Source organism: Microtus ochrogaster, chromosome 1 (assembly GCF_000317375.1).
Source record: "Microtus ochrogaster isolate Prairie Vole_2 chromosome 1, MicOch1.0, whole genome shotgun sequence".
NCBI classification, from domain to species: Eukaryota; Metazoa; Chordata; class Mammalia; order Rodentia; family Cricetidae; genus Microtus; species Microtus ochrogaster.
In genome coordinates, this window is record NC_022009.1 from 3,451,556 (window position 1) to 3,459,928 (window position 8,373).

The window sequence follows — 8,373 nt, forward strand, 5'->3', positions numbered from 1 at the left end:
TTAATTTAGCCCATTTCTAATCATCTGTGTGTAGCACCCCAAGGTGCGCTTACCGGGAAGATTCTAGCCTACGTCCATCCTGGGTCGGAGCTTCATCACATGTGCCTCAGAGAGCAGAGCTCTTACCTCTGCCCGCAAGAGTGAAGCATCTTGTCTCTCTCAGGCGTCTGCTCCTGAGAGGAGAGCTGTTGAGTCTCTGAGCTCACTTCCTCTTCCTCTCAGCGTCTGCTCCTCCCACCTATGTTCTAACCTATCAGGTCAAGCAGCTTCTTTATTTAACCAACCAATGACCTTCCTCCATCAGGGTATGAGCTAGGTCCCCTAATTCTGTGATAGGAAAATATGAAAACAACCAAACAGCTCCAAAGTAAAATATCCATGTCTTAAAAAATAGCTAAATGGTAAGTTATTTCCAGTAAGTGTTGCTAGTATTTATCTTGTGTTATAAAAATGCCTGAAATCCAAGGGAGAAGCTGAAATTTCAGGCCTGGAAAACTCATCCAAGGGGAAAGGGCTAACCAGGAACTCCAGCAGGCTACCTCCATGAGCTGCTCCACTCACTTTCTGCTGGATGTTGCACCCATGTGATGTGATGTTTTGCTATCTATCCATTATCTATCTATCTATCATCTATCTATCTATCTATCTATCTATCTATCTGCCATCTGTCTGCCTATTTACCTCGTCCTTTCACATATATAATGCATGTGCTTATTTAATATTATATATATAATATATATATTATATCACTTGGTACTTATTCTTTTGTTTTGACTGGCTACATACTTGATAAACTCATTCAGAACAAAAAGCACTGCTATTATAAATCAATCTCTCAATCACATATGACAGAAATAGACTTTGTAGCATCAACCTTCACTGAACTGTACTTGTAGATTCTAATCTCCTAAGCCAAATAAGATTCCATATTTTACTCTTTAATGAAATGTAATCATTTCCAAACAACTTTTAATGGTTATGAAACATTAAAGTAAATGAAGTCTTTTACCTCATTAAGTTTCTATACTATTAACAGGAAGGTAAATGAAAATCATACCTATATAAAGTTACATTATTTAATATGCACATGTATTGAGAAGTAAGAATATGAAGGAAAGACTATGAGTGGATATTAGGTTTTTTATTTCAGGAATAGGGAAAGTCCCTTTAAGATGATGATATTTGTGTGTGACAAGTAATTATGGAGGAAAAGAGAGTTCCAAAAAATAACGTTTGGTGTTTCCAAAGGTCTCACTCTTTTCTTAGATTGTATAATGCTCTATATAGTCTGAATATAGTCTGCAGTGGTTCTAAGGTGGTCTATACCTTTGCACAGTTCAAATTTTATTCTAATACACAGACTATGTTGAAAATCAGTGCTATAACATAAACTGTCTAGATATCTACTTATTAGCCCCAGGTAACCAGTATCACTAAGGGACTGACCCTAATGTTTATTCTTCTTAAGTATTTTGCTACTTCCAGGTTCAGTTTCTAACATATCTGGGATAGTTTTGAGAATGTAAATGCATTGGTTCAGCCATGTTTTTTTTGAAATTTGTCTGTACAGTAAGCATTTCTATGAAAATTTGGTATCCAGGCTGATGTGTGCTTGTAGAATACTGCAAATCTCAAATATTTAGCATCAAAAATGGTGAAAATATTTCATTAGTAATTTCCATGGAGTCTCACAAAGGGACTGAATGGATAAAACCGCTTGCTTGCAAGCTTGATGTCCTGAGCCTGATCCAAGAATCCAAATGGTAGAATAGAACATCAATATCCATAAGTCGTCATCTGACATTATAAAAGCATCATGACATGAACACACACATGCATACTCAATCACATGCCACTAAATAATTATCAAAAAAGTTATCTTCAATGAACATGAATTATGAAAAGGATATAATGCTAAATGTCCTTCTAGGTCTAATTTTTCTTTATTGGTGATAGCTCAGTAAATGAAAATATATTTTGAAATGAAGATGTAAAATCCAAAGAAAAGCTACACAGCTTCCTTCCCAAATGGATGTTCTAACTGTATACAAATTCACTGAGATCTGTAGATTTTGTCTATGGTTAATTTGCGTTTGTGATCACATTTATTTGAAAATTTTTAAATTAAAAGTTTTTACTTTAAAAATATTTTAAAATATTAAAACTGATATTAAAATTTGAATTCATTGCATATTGAACAGATATTTATTTATATATATCACTATAAATAAAATATATGTTAAGTATAATATATGAGGCATGTATTGGTATGCTAAGTCCTTCTGTATATGTACTGTTTTTATTGGTTAATGAATAAAGAAACAGCTTTGGCCTATGATAGGGCAGAATAGGTGGGGAAGACTGAACTAAACTCTGGGAGGAAGAAGGCAGAGTCAATGAGATGCTATTAAGCCTGCCACTGGAGAAAGATGTGCTGGAACCTTGCCAGTAAGCCACAGATGAATAGGAATGGGTTAACCAAAGATATAAGAGCTAGCTAGCAATATGCTTAAGCTATTGGTCAAACAGTATTGCAAATAATATAGTTTCTGAGTGATCATTTCAAGTCTGATCATCCAGGAACAAACAAGTGGCCTCTGCTAACAGTGTGTTAAGAATAATTTTACTCACTTAGTTTTATTTGTATTTTGCCACTAATATAATTAAGTAGTTGTAACAGGACCCAATGTCATTTAGGAAACAAACACTTGGGCATACCTGAGAAAGCAACTGTGATTTAAAAAAAAAAAAAGGTATACTTCATTCATGGCAGGAACCTGGAGGCAGGAATGGAAGCAGAGGCCATAATGAATGAATTCTGTTTGCTGTTGTAATCCTCCATGACTCCCTCATCTTTCCTTTCTTTACCACCCAGGGACAGACCACAGAGTGAACTGGGTCATCTCATATCAAACATTAATCAATCAAATGCCACCAAAGCCTTGCCTATAGGCAATCTGATTGAGTCACTTCTTCTGTTAAGGTTCCCTCTCCTTGGATTTCTCCAGTTTGTGTCAAGCTGACAAAAACAAAAACTTGACCCACACATTGCCTTTAGTTGCTTTTGTCAAACTCTGTCAGAGCAGAATGAAAAATAACTGACACGATAATGTGCTTGCCATTCTATTTCAATTAGAAAAGCAGACCTGTGCTAGATTAGGAGCTCACTCATCTTTCCATGTTCACGTTGGCTTTCCTGAATCAAAATTAAGGCTTGGGGGAGTGGTGGGGAATATCAGAATTGATGTCTATTTTCCTTAGGTAATTGAATGATAATGCATCAAGCATCAACTTCATTTAAACATTTATAAAGCTAATTATACTGTGGAGTATCTCTGACCAAAATGAACAAAAAAAAAAATCAAACGAAAGAAAATGGAAAAAGTCCCCACATTTATCACTGCTTTCCCAAGCCCCATAATCCAGTAGAAAACACCACTGGATTATTATTGGTTTATTAAGGACTGAATTCTAGCTAGATTCCTACTCCATAGCTTTTGACTTACAGCATTCCTTATCACGCTCGCCTACAACTTCATAGGTCTTTTTACCAGTTCCAGTGTAAGCTTCCTCAGAACCCACTCATTACATCCCACCTATATGACAGAACTGTACATATAGCTATGAGCAACTAACTCAAAGCCTCTCATTAAAGCGAGTTTTCCAGCTGGGTACTTTATTGATTTAAAAAAAAAAAAACACCATTCTAAAAGGAAAAACATTTGGGTAGATGTGTAACAGGCCTTCTTAATGAAATAGGCAGATACACAACACAGTAAAGCTATCCACTAAAGAGCCAAGTTCTGCTTGGTTCATTGCCCCTTTTAGTTTTGCACTGCAGTTACACAAAATATCTTATGTTCATAGCAGACTGTTTTAAGTAGCTACAAATTTAAAGCCAAATAAAAGTTATTTATTAAGCTATAATAGTTACTTTTAGACATAGAGCCACACAAAAATGAAGAGGATACTTGCTTAAGTATGTCCTTCCAATTTTTGTTTTTCCTTATAACTTTTGCCATGTGTTAGCCATATTAATTAGGCCAAACTCAAAATTAATTGATACCACTTTACCTTTTCACTTACAAAAATGATAATTCTATAAGGCCCTACTTAATATACATAACTCCCTTTGGAGTTATGTATATATGCACACACACACATACATATATGAAGTACAAAATTATTTTTGTTGTTTAGCAAAAAAAGAGAAAATTAATTCCTGCAACAGTAACTCTTCCTGAAGTTGAAGATGAGGATTTAAATTCCTTGGGCATTTTGTGATGATATATAATATCATATATTATGCCTTTTGTGGGAACTAGACAAGAAAAAGATATAAAGCCACATAGGCCGCACTGTTCAGAAAACAACTCAGAACATGTGTTGACTTTGGGAAGGAAGCACATTTATCTTCATCTATCAAACATTTTTTTAAATTCATTTTTCTTAATTTCACTTTATATTCCAACCACAGTTTTCCCTCCCATCCCTCCTCCTACCCCCTCCCCTCGCCTTCCTTCAAACCCACTCACTTCCCATCAACTCCTCCCAATGGGTAAGGCTTTGATGGGAAGTCAACAAAGTCTGGCACTTTAAGTGAGGCAGGACCAAGTCCCTCCCCTCCCCTCATCAAGGCTGAGTATGGCATCTCATGATAGAAAATGGGCTCCAACAAACTAGCTCGTGCACCAAGGATAGTGACTGGTCTTACTGCCAGGGGTCCCCCTGATAGTCCAATCTTCACCACTGTCTCCAGCATAAGGAGGACCTAATTTGGTACCATGAAGGCTCCATAGCTGTTGGTCTAGAATTCATGATTTTCCAAGAGCTTGGTCCACCTGTCTCTGTAGATTTCTCTATCATGTTCTTGACCTCCTTAGCTCATATATTCCCTCCTCCCTCTCTTCCTTCCTCCCTCTCTTCTACTGGATTCCCAGAGCTCAACTTGGTGCTTGGGTGTGGATCGTTGCATTTGGGTCCATCATTTATTGAATGAAAGCTCTATGATAATAGTTGGGGTATTCCCCAAGAATCCACAAGGATGACCCCAGCTAAGACTCATAGAGAGAGTGGAGAGGGTGCCCGAACTAGCCTTCCCCTGTAATCAATCATTTTCTTAATAGTTGAGGCACTGTATTCTTTACAATCACTTGCGCCACTCAGCCCGGTTTTAAGGAAGCGCACCCTAAGCAAGGACAATCACCATTTCTTTGAAAGCTACAGGAACAATGATTCATAGAATTATTTCTGCAGTGTGTCTGTGTAAGCAACGCCTCAGATGCTCAGCAGGGTCTCTTTTCCTACTCATTATGCAGTGATAATTGATAGTCAGTGCTGTTATTCATCACTCTTGACTCTATACGTAGTCCTCAGTATTAACTGTTGTAAAGTGAATTCTTTACAGGTCTCCATGTAGAGACGGAGGAAATCACACTTTTACAGAAGCAGTTGACTGAAATTAAAACAAATCAAAAAAGAAAAAAGAAAAAAAAACCACCAGCACTTCTCCTAAGTGAAATGACCTTCTAACGCCATAAAATACTTATTTTAAGAACTGTGGGTTTTTTTTCTTTCCTGATCATCTGTGCTCAGAATTTGGACTAATGGCACATTTAAAGCTTACATTTGGGTCGGCTTAAGAAGTCTCTCCTTGAGTAAATGGGTCAGGTAGTGAAAAAACTTGGAAAACGCGTCAGATCTCAGGACACTTGGAAGAACTTTTAGAAGATTTTCTCAGTGGTACATCATTGTGGTCTCCAAATGGGATAAATGCTGTGCTGGATGCTTTTAAACTTGAAAGGAGGTTCTCTGAAATGGATTCTAAATGAATCCAGCATAGAAAAGGGAATATAAACGCTAAAGAAAACGTAAGTGAACATTCAACTACTCTCAAGGTGAGTGATGACATTCTAAATAGAAAACAGAAATGAAACTAGTCAGAAGGGGAAAAAAAGTGCTTTAAAATTACAATTTCCAAAGTTTCATATAGAAAAGAAAGCTATAAAGCAAATAAAAGGTAAAAAATTCTGAGTATATATAACAAAAGTTAAGCCACTACATGAGTCATTTCAAATACTCTTAAACTGATAGTGTGACAAAGAAAAACAGCTCAAATAAGCAAAGAAAGAAGACCAACAACATCAAATGAAAATTCTCATAAAAAATAAATTGCCCCAAAGTAGGTTAAATTATTTGATCTTATTACTAATCACAGACACTTACATTATATTGGAATACATGTTTTCTGCCACTGTGATGAATTGCTTTAATATCTTAATGCAGATAATTTTTTTTGACACTAGCTGTCAAAATTTAGAGACATATCCTGGATTTTAATGGAGGTGTTACTAGAATAGCCCTGTCTTACGAAAGCTACAGGGGTCAGTCTGGTTTGGAGTCTCCCCAGGTTCACTCAGGATACTGTCTGTTTTAGGGTCAAATAATTAGAAGTTCTGTTGTATAGTCTAATATAGCCACAGGACCCAGGAGTTAAGGTGAGATGATCATTAAGAAGCCATTATGCTGCCTATAGCAAACACCATATTTATAAATCATAATTGACTTACAAATATTATAATGGGATTTCGACAGAAATCAATGGAAGTAAACTGGATGATAGACTTAGAATTTGAAGTATATGGATCTCAAAACAGTCTGCCCATAAACCCTGTGTTTGAGCATCTTCAGCAATGGTTTCACTTAAAGGCAGCCATTTTCTCCAATTCTAGTTGTAGACTCAGTTACAGAGATTAATGCATCAGGTTTTTTCTTAAACAAAGCCTGCCTGTCGGCTTCCAAGAGAACTTCCACCCTTTTTTATTTGATTACTTTTGCTACATGTCCCTCAACTCCCCCAACTACTTGTTTTACACACTGAGTATTCTAAAAAGTTTGGATTGGCCTTTTTACATATGTGCTCTATCCTTCAAATGAAAGTTAATTTGTTATTTAAACTAATATATATATATATATATATATATCACAATTTTGAAATCTTTTTTAAATTTTTCATTGTTTTAGAATTTCATACATGTTTATAGTGTGTTCTGATCAAATCCTCCCCAGTTTCATCCTTAACCTTCCCATTATTATTCCTTCTCAAATTCATGTTCACTCTAATTTTTTAATTTATTTAGCACTGAGTCCACTTAGAACTGCCTGTACATATCTGAGTATCTATAGGAGCCAAGGTAGCTTTTCCATGGCCATATCCCTAGAGAAAACTTACTGCCTTTCCTAGGCAGCCATCAGTTATCAATAGATCCTCAGCTAGGTGTGAAATTTCATGAGCCCCTCCAACTGCCCATGGCTATCTTAATCTGGTCCAGGTCCTATGTATGCTATCACAGTCTTTGTGTGTTCAGATATGCAACGGCCCTGCTACGTCCAGAAAATACTGTGTTGTTACAAATGTCCATTACTTCTGGCTCTAACAATCTTTCCTTCCCATCTTCTGCCATGATCATTGTGTTTTGGAAGCCTGGTGGAAAGGAACGTGTCATAGATGTCCCATTTAGTGCCGAGCACAGCACAATCACTTATTCTCTGCATGCTGAACAGTTATGATTCTTTGTTGTAACCACCATCCAGTGTTCAAAGAAACTTCTCTGATAAGGATAGGGATGTTCACTAATTTATTTGTATAAATACAATAACTTAGGGAGTCTGTTTATTGTTATATTTATTTAACATAATAACAGCATTAGCTTATCTACTAAGACTTAAGGCTTTGAACCAGTTAGTAGTTACAGACATGAGTCATCAAATGGAGCAGACTTTAAAATCTAATCACAAGGTGATTTCTTGCTTCTATGACACTATTCCACTATTGGACATATTTGGCCAAGCCTGTTACTATAGCACACAAGATTCACAGTTACTTAAGACTGTCGAATATTTTTCTTCCCTTGCACTATAAATAGATCCTTCTGTAACAATGAAAGACAATCAGTTGATAAAAAGCTTCTAGGACAGAACCAAATTTTTTTCTTTATATCTTATGACATGGATAATAAATAATAATAAAGTATAAGGGAGACCATTTATTTGTATATGGATAAGGAAAGGAAATAATTCTGCATTAGTTTTAAAGTAAAGAATATAACATTTTTGACAGAATTCTTTTGGCAATATTTTTTCTTTTCATAAAATATATTTATAAGAGTAGGAAAGTGACTTATAACATCCAACCACTAAGCTAAGCTTTATTCACAAATTATCCTGAATCTAAATTCAAAATTTCCCCAGGAATTTTAGACAAGAACAGGGTGGGAGGAAGAGGAGAGAGAGAGGTAAAGAAAGTAGAAAGGGAGGGAAGGAGGGAGGGAGGGAATGAATGAGAGGGAGAGAGAGAGAGAGAGAGAGAGAGAG